Source organism: Mus caroli, chromosome 3 (genome assembly GCF_900094665.2).
Source record: "Mus caroli chromosome 3, CAROLI_EIJ_v1.1, whole genome shotgun sequence".
Taxonomy (NCBI): Eukaryota; Metazoa; Chordata; class Mammalia; order Rodentia; family Muridae; genus Mus; species Mus caroli.
In genome coordinates this window covers 13282167-13294889 of record NC_034572.1, presented here as the reverse complement: position 1 = coordinate 13294889, position 12723 = coordinate 13282167, and positions in this window count along the sequence as shown.

The window sequence follows — 12723 nt, the reverse complement described above, 5'->3', positions numbered from 1 at the left end:
TGACTGGTGTGAGGTGGAATCTCAGGGTTGTTTTGATTTGCATTTCCCTGATGATTAAGGATGTTGAACATTTTTTCAGGTGTTTCTCAGCCCTTTGGTATTCCTCAGTTAATATAAGGGTTTACCTTTATTTATTTATTTATTTATTTATTTTGTAAAGTCCCAGTAAGTCATGAAATTTATGGAATGTTTAGGATGTGAAAGTTTCCTTGAAGAAATAGGTCACTTGGGTGGCCTTGAGGTTTCATAGCCTAGTCCCGTTTCTTGTTCACTCTCTGTTCCCTGAGGATGGGTTATTATTAGTACCCAACTGCTACCGTGTTTTCTCTGACAGTCTGTATCTTGTTGTGGATAGCCTTGGTGTTGCTTGTATTTAGATGCTTATTCCACTCTTGGAGAATGAGTCACATACTCAGGTGACTTCTTGTGAACCAATCCCTAATGAATAAGGGAGCCAATCACTGCGCAAGGAGGAGGGACTTCCAGGTTGAATAGGGGAAGAGAGGAAGCAGGAGAGAGAGAGGGTCCTTTTGCATGGGTTAGTGTGAGAACCAGATATAATTACTAGTGTCTCCTGGTTTCAATGGCAGATCCTCCAGAATTTGCCACTGGGGGATTTAGATTTAATAAGACTTATAAGATTAGGATTTTAGTTGTTGACCCAGCAATTGAGTTACCATTGTTTCTGAACTAAGTTTGTGTTGTGTTTTCCTTCATGTGGTGGCTCATCTGGGTCCAAGAAAGGTACAGTGGCAAAGTGTGGGTTTGCCTGATGTGCACCACAAAGGTCATGGAAGTTTTGAAACATAGGGCTGGCATGGCAACGATCAGCCAGTAGGAACTTAGTGAACTGGATGAGAGATTTTGGAGCTCTGAGTCAGAGAGTCTCCATGAGATAAGAACTGGCTGGAGAGATAGCTGGGGCACAGAGTAGCTGGGTGTAGCATGGGAATTTGCCATTTCATTTTAATATTTCTCACAGCAGTATCCCTCTGAAATTGTTTTCCAAAATAAGACTTTTCTCCTTTAAATTGTTTCAGTCAGGATATTTTATTACAGTCACAGAGAAAAAAAGTAAGCCAGTATTCTTTGTTTGCAGTGTCTAGCATGTTGGCATCTGATCACTTTGGGAATTCTGAGCAGGAGTAGAATCAGGCTCACTTGGAATGTACTGAATTAGGAGTTGATAATATGCTGCAGAAATCTATTTGTAAGCTTAGAAAATTATCACACATAATTCGCCATATGTCATACTTGACTTTGTTAAGAGAGCTATTGTATTTTAAAAATAAAACATATTCACTAAATCCTCAAATTTCTTTTTTCTCTATTCTCATGGTTTCCATGACAACATTTCACAGCCTCATGTTATACTTTTTAATTGTAAACAATTTTTACAAAAGAATGCTATGAAGGTTTTCCAGAATAATCAAAATAAAGAGAGTTATTCCTTTGCTTGGCTTGATGATGTAGGTGATTTTGGGATACCAGTTCTCCAATGATAAATGATATTGTTGGGATATGTGATGATGCCAACAATGAAAACAATGTTAGAGCTTGAGATATCAATCTCAGCTAGTCAGTAAGTTCATCCCAATGATTATATAAATGTTATATGTTAACCTTTAAATTGTATATAAGTGTTGTGAGAGCAAATATCTATATATCATATTGGATTCTGATGTGTCTGAACAATCCTTAAATATTTTGTTGCCCCTTGTTATATAATGTACTCTGTGTCTTAGTATATGCTATATCCAGGTCTATGAATTATTCTAAGAGAGAGAAATGGTTACATGAATTTCTCCCTCATAAATTCTTAGGATGCAAATGTTCAGATGAATTTCCTCCCTTTTCTTCATTACAAAAGGGATATTGAAGTTATTTCTGTTCCTAATACTTAGAAACATTCGTTAGAGGTGACCTTTTGTAATATATCTTTCACTTTATTGAAGGTCATATGTTTGTTATTTTCATTTGTGAAATACTGCCTACCCCACAAAGTTATTGTTGTGTTTTAACGTGAGTATTACTCTGATTCTGGCAGAGTGTGTTTAGTACTAGGCAGCTTCATTGCTTTGTGTTCTAAGCTTTGGTCCAATGATGTCGTAGAGTTGTTACTAAGAAAGAAAACTCCAATGTGTCTTATCTTACAAATATGCAACACTACATAGAGGCTTCCTGCTTCTTAAAGAATAACATCATCTTGCTTCAAAAGAAATACTATTGGACAGATATGTTTGGTGTTAATATGCTTTAATTTTCTTCACCTGTGTATTGCAATGTGTAACATCATTTCCTGGCTAGTATGTACCATAACTAAAATTGGGTGAATGTTAGCAATGTCATGCCAATCTATAGCAGAAGAATTTCACTCAGATTTTCTGGTAAGTTTTTAAGATGAAGATTCAGTATATGCAGGGCACCTCAGAAACTAGTTGAGGTATCTTAAATCAAGTCATCTCTTTGTCTTAATTTCCCCACCTAATATGTTGGAAGGAGTACTATGATCCCAAGAGATCGTTACTGTCTTTACAGTTATTTTCTCTTCAACTATTGAAGATCAAGGTTTGTGCTGTGAATTGAAAGTTGTTGACATGAGGTGGTACTCTGATGATTTTTTTTAAGAACTGCTGCATCTGCTACATTTTCCCCTCTGAATAAAGACCATTCAGTTAAAATACAAATTAAAAAGCAGCAAGTTGTCAATGTTTAGGCACAGTAGGGATTCTATGATAGAAGAAGAGGCCACATTCATATGTTACCCATGATTATTAGAGTGTTTTATAAATAGCACATTTATATTTGTAGCATGCATACATACGTATAAATGAAAATTTACTAATCATACATACTAAATTAGATTAATAGATGAGGGGGACCCTCTCTTTTAGTATACAGAACCTTTTGGTAACAGTACAGACAAAAGGGAATCTGATAAAGGAAGATAACTCACATTTTGCCCTCTTGTCCTTCCATCCTACTGGGAATTGATTCATCCTATTGCTATTGCTTCCTGACCAGTGTTTCCAGGATTCTGTCATGGACTGAAGACCAGCAGCTTTCTGGGAATCATCTAGGTTTTCAACTTCACAGTGGGATGGCTGAGCACACACATAGGTAGTGTGAGCAACTACCAGACTTGCAGCCTGGTCATGAAAAACTGTTACTCTAACCAATTCTAAACCTTTCAAATGTGATTAGGCTGTAATTACTATTTTAATATAAAATGACATAATAGCTTCTTTAATATGCATTATACTATCTATATGTTCATCTTATTTGTTGCTTCTACAAGTTGGCTTTTGAGATTAGTGAGGACTGTCTTTCATTTACTTGAACTTTTTACTGTGGCTTTTCCTTTGGAGTTTTTTTTTTTAATTTTTTATACAAAATCACAAGTTTCTTTCTGGTATTGTCTTATATATACAGTGTAGTGATATGTATAGTAAAGCCTTTATTTCTGGCTTTAAATGAAATGTATAGTAAAGCCTTTGAGTCTGGCTTTGAGTGAAATGTTTCACCAATCCTTTGCTATGTTTGAGTCAATTAGTAGAGGCTGAGAAATGTTTCGAGATGACTTTAACCTTGAGAAAAATGTTGACTCTAGAGAATCTGCACTTGTTGCTACATGAGAGCTTGCAGCTGCATTAACCTCAGTCCTAAGACACTTCCGGCAAGCCTGGAGTACTTATTTTTGACTGTGGCTAGCCCTAGTCAAAATGGACTGAGATTGTGTGGGTTATGTGATTCACATGCAGCAAGAGCACAATAACTGGTAGCTGGAAACTATCCCAGTCTCAATTAACCTTGTGTAATGTTTGAATAAAATAACTGGAGTGAGCTTGCTTGGTGTCAGTTTTTTCCAAGAAGGCTGAACCACTCTGCTTCTTTGGAAAATGAAGGCTTAGCATCTTGGTGAGTTTTCTCTCTACTGCGGCACCTATGACTGGCATCAATCACTAACAGAATTTTGGTTAATTCCACTGGTATTTTGTTGTTTTCCACTCTGCTATTCCTATGCTTCCACATCTAGTCTATATGATTCTGATCTCAGATTTCTCCTTTTTTTTTCTTTAATGACACATCTTCTATTACGTTTCCCACACCTCTTTTCTTTTACTTCTGATTCCCTTTTTACATTTCTAATCACTTAACTACCACATAAATGCATGTATATAAAAATTGGAAGCTATGACCTATGTATGAGAGAAAATATGTGCCCTTAGACTTTCTTGGGTTAAGTTACCTTACTTAATATAATTATTTTCCATTTTAATTCATTTTCCTGCAAAGTTGGTTTTCTTTAGCTGTATAAAATCACATTGTATGTATTTGTTCTATTTTCCTTATCTGTTATTGGACATATAGGCTAATAGAGATTCAGAATCTTTTGAGTATATGTGCAAGGAAATAGTTGTATCAAAGTTTTAATTTCTTGAAAAATCTCTATTCTGACTTTAAAAAACAATATAATGTTTTGTTAATATTTTAAGAATATCACATAACATATTTTGAGTATATTTGTATGTATAATCCCATTTGTTAACTTTTGGGACTTTAAATTTCTGGTTGGAACAGACCTTGTGATGTTTTCCACTAGACATACAAAGATTTTTTTTTTTTTAGTTAGTTAGTCATTTATAATATGTTGATTTTGTCTGTAGTATATACATATCTGAATATCCGTGTGTTGTGGTAAATATTAAAAAATGGACCGGCAGGCTTCCAGCACTACTGCCAGCAACCTGTGAACCACATGGCTCCAGCTGCGTGATTTCAACTCAGCGGTCTCTCAGGCCAGAGCTCTGAGTTCCTTGGCAAATAGTTGCAACCCTAGTCCCACGCAATGACCATCCACCCATTAACCTGGTAGAAACAAACTCTTGAAGATTATAATTAACCAGTCAGATCTATGTATCAATAAACTCTTAATTTACAAGATGCTAATACAATAACTTCAGAACTATTTGATAATGATAAAAGCTGCCCACCTAGATTAGACACGTTATCCCAATTATTCTAACCTTTATGATATCGTAACTACCTGTGGCTATCTAAAGTCACGCTGGTTCAGGTTCTTCCTCCTGTCTCTCCTCCTCCATCTTGGCCTTCATCTTCCTCTCTCTGAAATACTCTCTGACACTGCAACTCTTAACTCCACCTCCCTTTTCTCTGTCCAATCACAGGCCTCCTCCTGCCATAATATTTCAGTGTGATTGGACAGGAAAAATCCTGTCACATCCATGTGTGGGTGCAGATGCACAAATATACACATATGTGTGGAGGTCAGAGGTTGAGTGTAGCAGTTTTAAAATAAACCCACGCTAAATCTGGCTATGCCTGATGCATATCCTGAGACCATGCCCAGGTGTTTCTCCTAGCCAATGCCTCTCCCACAAATGCTCACTCTGCCTCTCCAGAGCACCGAGATCACTCTCTTGCCAGCCCACCACCCTGCAGCTAGCAGTGGGTATGCTCTAACTAGCTCACACTCCACTATGGTTACCTCCTCCCTGTAACTCAGTCCTTTGCCCAAGCCTGGCCAAATTCCACCCCGGCTATGTTCTTTCCCTCCTATGCACATGAGTTTCAGTGAATGGAAAAATCAGACAGTCTTAGTCTAAAATCAATAGATCACACAACCACAACCGCTGGGTGCAGAATCTATTGTCCTAAACTCTTCAACTATTCTATGTTTGAAGTTTTCCAGTGGCAGAGGTCACCATTGGGTCTAACAGTTCCCTGTCTACATCCTGCTCTCTCTCTCTCTCTCTCTCTCTCTCTCTCTCTCTCTCTCTCTCTCTCTCTTTGTAAAAAAGGGCTGTTCCTTCCTCCCGTGTCTCCTCTTCCTCTCTTGGACCCAGAAGACCCGCCTCCACCTCTTCACCCAATTATTGGCTTCTTGTCATCTTTATTAGCCAATCAACTAATTAGGGCAAATTCCCCTAGAGTTGAGTTCCAGTGTCTTTCTCCATTGTGTTCCACTTTTTTTGAGCTCACCAATTTGCCAGGGATAACTGGCCAGTGAAGACAATGTCTTTAAAAACTACCTAGGATATTAAAGCAGTAAAATATCTCTGCACTGAAAAATTCTGTTATGAAAAAAGATATTGAGAAAGATGCTAGATAATAAAAGACATTCCACACTCCTGACTTGGCATAATCAATATAAAACGAATATTATTATTTTGTTATCAAAAGTAATCCACATATTCAATGAAATTTCAATCAGAATCCAATAAGATTCTTCACATAACAAGAAAACACCCTCAAGTCTATATTTAAAAAAAAAAAAAACAAAACAAAACAAGTGAGCATTGATAGCCAAAACTCCAAACAAAAAAAGTCTCATAATACCTGACCTAAAATTATGCTACAGAGTAATATTGACAAAGACTACATGATTCTTGCACAAAACAGAAATGAAGACCAATGAAGTGTAATAGAATAGCAAGAAATAAGCCCAACAGCTATAGACACCCAATTTTAAACAAATGTGTCAAATTCACATGCTGGATAAAAGGCAAGCTATTTGATAAACAATAATAGCAAAATAGGATACACACAGCAGACAGTAAAGTGTTTGCTATGCAATATGAGTTCATATTCCCAGCATGCATATAAGAAATCAGGTGTGGTAGTGTGCACAATGTGTAATCATTGCTTCGATGAGGTAGTGACAGAATAATCCCTGAAACTTGATTGCCAACTAGTCATTGTCAGGGACTGTCTCCGAGCTGCCAGCTCTCAATAATGACATGGAGACCCTTTATTATAAAATCTTGGCCTTAACTTGACAGACTCTTAACTAGCTCATCTAAACAAACCTGACAGTCTAGCTCTGTTCCACCACATGGCTTGCTACCTCTCCTCAGTGCCAGCACCCTTTTCTTCCTCCATGTGTAGATGACAAATATTTTGCCTCTCACTCTTTCCCAGAGTTCTTATCACTATCCAGACATTCTGCTTATTCCTTTCTGCTTTGCTATAGGCTGTTCAGCTCTTTACTAAACCAACCAGAAAGTGATAGGGAAGATGTTTACAAAACACTAAGATGGGCGATGCTTCATAAAAAGAGCAATGCCAAAGTCCAGCCTGTACTCAAATCTCTACCTCTTCAGAAATCAGCATCTGAACAATGCAAAAACAACCTTTATATATAGTGATCAAGAGATTACTCCAACAAGTTGTTCTGAATCTGGCAGCTCCAGGATCTTTGAGAGATTTGTTCCCCCCCCCCAAAAAAAAATGAACATGGTGGAGAAAAATATGAGACTTCAACCTCAAACTCTGGTTACTTTATTTGGCTTTGCAACCCAAGACTATCCAACTGTGCTATGAAAAATTGTGTCCAAGCTCCTTGATCGACTACTAAAGGCACAAGACAGTCAGAGAGAAACAAAGACCTGATATAGAGGCTGTAGCCTCCTCAATCTGACCAAAATATAAAATCAAAATCCTTACTCTACTATAAATTAGTCCCCTTCAAAATTTAATAACCATCTTCACTGAAAGAAGTGTGATTTAAACAGAAAAGAGAGGCTTAAGCAACAAATAAACCCCAGAAGTAAAAAAAAAAAAAAAAAAAAAAAAAAAAAAAAAAAAAAAAAAAAAAAAAAAAAAAAAAAAAAAAAAAAAAACAAATAACATGAAATCACAAACAAACAAAAACAAAAACTGAACCAACCAACCAAAACAAAACCAGAACCACCCCCCCCCTAAAAAACCAACCAACCAGACAAACAAACAAAAACAAAAAATAACTCAACAAAAACCCAACATGGTCAGGAATAAAACAACATGAGTGAACTTCCAGAAAAAGAATTCAAATGATTAGTTATAACTAAGGTCTAACAATTAAAAGAAGAAAAGGACTAAGATAAATGCCAAGACATGAAAATAGAGTTTGAAGTTTTAGTGGAATCCTAAGCTGAAACAAATGCTTGAAATAAAAAAATGCAGTAAATCAATTAAAAATTTTAGCAAATTTAGCAAAAAGCCTCATCCAGCAAATGCATCACATTAAAAACAGAGACTTGGACATAGATTAAAAAAAAACAGAGGAATTAAATTACCCAGTAAATGTCAATAAGGAAAAATCATGTGAATGGAATATGGACCAGTTTTATTTATTTATTTATTTATTTATTTTACTATATTCAATACAAGATAAAATTGATAGGCATGTTATTAAATGAACATAAATAGATAAAGTCTTTTTGGTCTTTTGCTGTTTGTTTTGTTTTTAGTAGAGCTTAAAATCTTGACTCTTTCTGCGGTACAAATGCAAAATAAGAACAAGTTTTAGACATTGGAGTTCATTGTAATAAGGCTGTACTTGATTGTCCCTCACATCACCAAAGGATTTTACCTCCATAGTAGCTAAGTTATGACAGACAGTTCTGTTGTGCCAAGGAATGAATTAAAGGCATGAATATTTGGATACAGATTTCCTGCTATGGTCAAAGCTATTTGACTTGATTGATTGTCTTCATTCTCAGCCCACAGGGAGCAGGTTATATTCACTGAAGAAATGGTGTGTATATTAAGATGGTCTATCCATGAAATCACTCATCAACTGTTTCAGTGAACAATGGTTCTGCTTGGAGGGTGGCACAGACATTAGGTGAGGGTAAGATTCTGGTTCATTGGCTGTGATGATTTTGAAAAGCATTCATCTTAGAAAAAAGAGTAACTTATAAGGTCCTCTTCTTCAAAATTGGTACAATAATTATAAATATCAAGCAAAAAATTAAGTCTCACTCTTTGTTCTTCTTTTACAAGCCACTGCCCAAATTAATTGTCTATGTTTCTTTTGGCTGTATAAATAATTTTCAAATACGTAAGCTGTTCTGAGAACCATAGTATAGTGTAAAAACATCAAATAAACAATCCTACTAATATAGAGGCTGAGATAGGAGAAACATAATTTCAAGACCATTATGTGGTACAACCACTCCCACTCTGCTAATCATACTGGTCCTTCCTCAGAAAATTGAACATAGTACTACCTGAGGATCCAGCTATACCACTCCTGGGCATATTCCCATAAGCTGTTCCAGCATATAACAAGGACACATGCTCTGCTATGTACATAGCAGCCTTAGTTATAATAGCCACAAGCTGGAAAGAACTCAGATGTCCCTCAACAGAAGGAATGAATACATAAAATGTGGTGAATCTACACAATGCAGTACTACTCAGCTATTATAATCAAAGACTTCATAAAATTCTCAGGAAAATGAATGGAACTAGAAATATCATCCTGAGTTAGGTAATCCAGTCACAAAAGAACACACATGGTATGTACTCACTGATAAGTAGATATTAGGAAAAAAGCTCAGAATACCTACCATGCAACTCATACACCATATGAAGCTCAAGAAGAAGAAAGAATAAAATGTGAATGCTTCAGTCCTACTTAGAAGGGGGAACAAAATAGTCATGGGAGATAGAGGTAGGCAAGGACTTCAGAGAGAGAGAGGAGAGAGAAAGAAGGAGGGCAGGACCAGGTATGGGAAGAGATGGGGGACATGTACAGAAGGTCAGAAAATTGAATAGAGGTGAGTACCAATGGAGGATGCGGAAATGGAAGTAGCCATCAGAAAGTCCCAGATGCCTGGAAAGAAAGAGGATCCCAGGACTCAACGGGCATGACATTAGCTGAAATATCCAACGAAGGGGGGAGAGAACCTGTAGAGAGTATATCCAGAGGTTAGGCACAGCCCCCAGTGGAAGGATGGGGATACCCACCCATCTCAAAAATACTAACCCAGAATTGCTCCTGTCTGAAGGCAATGCAGGGACAAAGAGTGGAGCAGAGACTAAAGGAAAGGCCATACAGAGACTGCTCCACCTGGCAATCCATCCCAAATACAAACACCAAACCCAGACACAACTGCTGATGCCAAGAAATGCTTGCTCACAGGAGCCTGGTTTAGTTGTCCACTGACAGAATCTGCCAGATCCTGATCAATACAGATGCAGGTGCACACAGTCAAACCTCAGACTGAGCACAGGAACCCCAATGAAGAAGCTAGGGGAAAGACTAAAGGAGCTGAAGGGGTTTGCAACCTTATAAAAACAACAAAATCAACCAACTAGGCCCCCAACCAGAGTTTCTAGGCACTAAAAGACCAAACAAATAGAACTGGAGGAACCCATAGCTCCTGCTGCATATGTAGCAAAAGATAGCCTTATCTGACATCAATGGGAAGGAAGGCTCTTTTTCCTGTGAAGTCTTGATGCCCCAGTGTAGGGGGATGCAAGGGAGGTGAGACAGGAGTGGGTGAGTGTGTGTGGGAGCACCATCATAGAAGCTGGAAGAAGGGGGAACGGAAGAGGGGGTTTCCAGAGGGGAAACCATGAAAGGGGATAGCATTTTATATGTAAATAAATAAAGTGACCAATAAAAATAAATAAATAAAAGAACCTACCCACCTTTGGACTATAGATTTTGCCAAAGAAGCCAAAACCATACAGTGGAAAAAGGAAAGTATCTTCAACAAATGATGCTGGTCTAATTGGATGTCTGCATGTAAAAGAATACAAATAGATCCATATTTATCACCCTGCACAAAATTCAAGTCCAAGTGAATCAACGACCTCAAAATAAAACCAGATACACTAAATTTAACAGAACAGAAAGTGTTAAATAGCTTTGAATACTTTGGTACAGGAAACGGTGGGGTAAAAAAAAAACACATTTTCAACAAATGGTGCTATTTCAACTGGAGGTCTGCATGTAGAGGAATGCAAATCTATCCATTCTTATCTCCTTGTACAAAGCTCAAGTCAAAGTGGATCAAGGACCTCTACATAAAACCAGATAACACTGAAACTTATAGAAAAGAAAGTGAGGAAGAGCCTTGAACATATAGGCACAGGGGAAAAATTCCTGAACAGGACACCAATGGCTTATGCTCTGAGATTAACGATAGACAAATGGAAGGTAATAAAATTGTAAAGCTTCTGTAAGGAAAAGGACTCTATCAATAGGACAAATACGCAACCAACAGATTGGGAAATGATCTTTATCAACCCTACATCAGATAGAGGGCTAATATCCAATATATAGACTCCAGAGAATCAAATAACTCTATTAAAAATGTGATACAGAGCTAAACAAAGAATTCTGATCTGAGAAATCTTGAATAGATGAGAAGCACCTAAGGAAATGTTCAACATCCTTAGACATCAGGGAAATGCAAATCAAAACAACCCTGAGATTCCACCTCACACCAGTCAGAAGGGCTAAGATCAAAAACTAAGGTAACAGCAGATGCTGGCAAGGATGTAGAGAAAGAGGAACACTCCTCCATTGTTGGTGGGATTGCAAGCTGGTACAACTACTCTGGGAATCAGTCTGGCATTTCCTTAGAAAATTTGACATAGTACTACCTGAGGACCCATCTATACCACTCCTGGGCATATACCCAGAAGATTCTCCAACATATCACAAGGACACATGCTTCACTATGTTTATTGCAGCCTTATTTATAATAGCCAGAAGCTGGAGACAAACCAGATGTTCCTCAAGAGAGGAATGGATTAGATAATTGTGGTACATTTATACAATGGAGTACTGCTCAGCTATTAAAATTAATGACTTCATAAAATTCTTCGGCAAATAGGTGGAACTAGAAAATATCATCCTGAGTGAGGTAATCCAGTCATAAAATAACACACATGGTATGCACTCACTGATAAGTGGATATTATGAAAAAAGCTTGGAAAGCCCATGATACTAGTCACAGACCACATGAAGCTCAAAGAGTAGGAAGACCAAAGTGTGAATATGTCAGTCCTTCTTAGAAGGGGGAATAAAATACTCACAGGAGGTGGAGAGTGGGAGGGACTTGAGGGAAAAGAGGAGAGGGAGGGAAAAACAGGGAGCAGGATCAGGTATGGGAGAAAACAGGTATGATATACAGTGTATCAGGAAATTGATCAGAGGTTTGTATCAATAGGGGATGGGGAACTGGGTGTAGCTTCCAGAATGTCCCAGATACCAGGAAACCAATATACTCCAAAGATCCAGTGGGAATGAGATTAGCTGAAATGCCTAGGAAGGGAAGAGAGAACCTGTAGAAACCATGCCCAGAGTTTAGGTAAGGCCTCTCTCTGTTTGGGGGATGACACCACCCACTCATCTCCAAATTTTTAAGCCAGAGTTCCTCTTGTCTAAAGGAAATATGTGGCAAAGTATGGAGAAAAGCCTAAAGGAAAGGTAATCCAGAGACTGCCCCACCTGGGGATTCTTTCCATATGCAAACACCAAACCCAGTCACTATTTCAGATGCCAAGAAGTGCTTGCTGACAGGAGCCTGGTTTAGCTGACCCCTGAGAGTCTCTGCCAGAGGCTGACAAATACAGATGCAGATGCCCACTGAGCTGAGGATGGAGACATCAGTAGAGGAGTTAGGGAAAGGACTGGAGGAGCTGAAGGGGTTTACAACCTCATAAGAACAACAATATCAATCAAGCAGAACCCCCAGAGCTCCTAGGCACTAAAAGACCAAACAAATAGTACACATGGAGGGACCCATAGCTCCAGCTGCATATGTAGCAAAAGATTGCGTTATCTGGCATCAATGGGAGGGGAAGCCCTTTTTCCTGTGAAAGTTTGATGCCCCAGTGTAGGGGAATGCTAGGAGATGAAGCAGGAGAGGGTGAATATGTGTGGGAGCACTCTCATAGAAGCAGGGGAAGGAGGAGTGG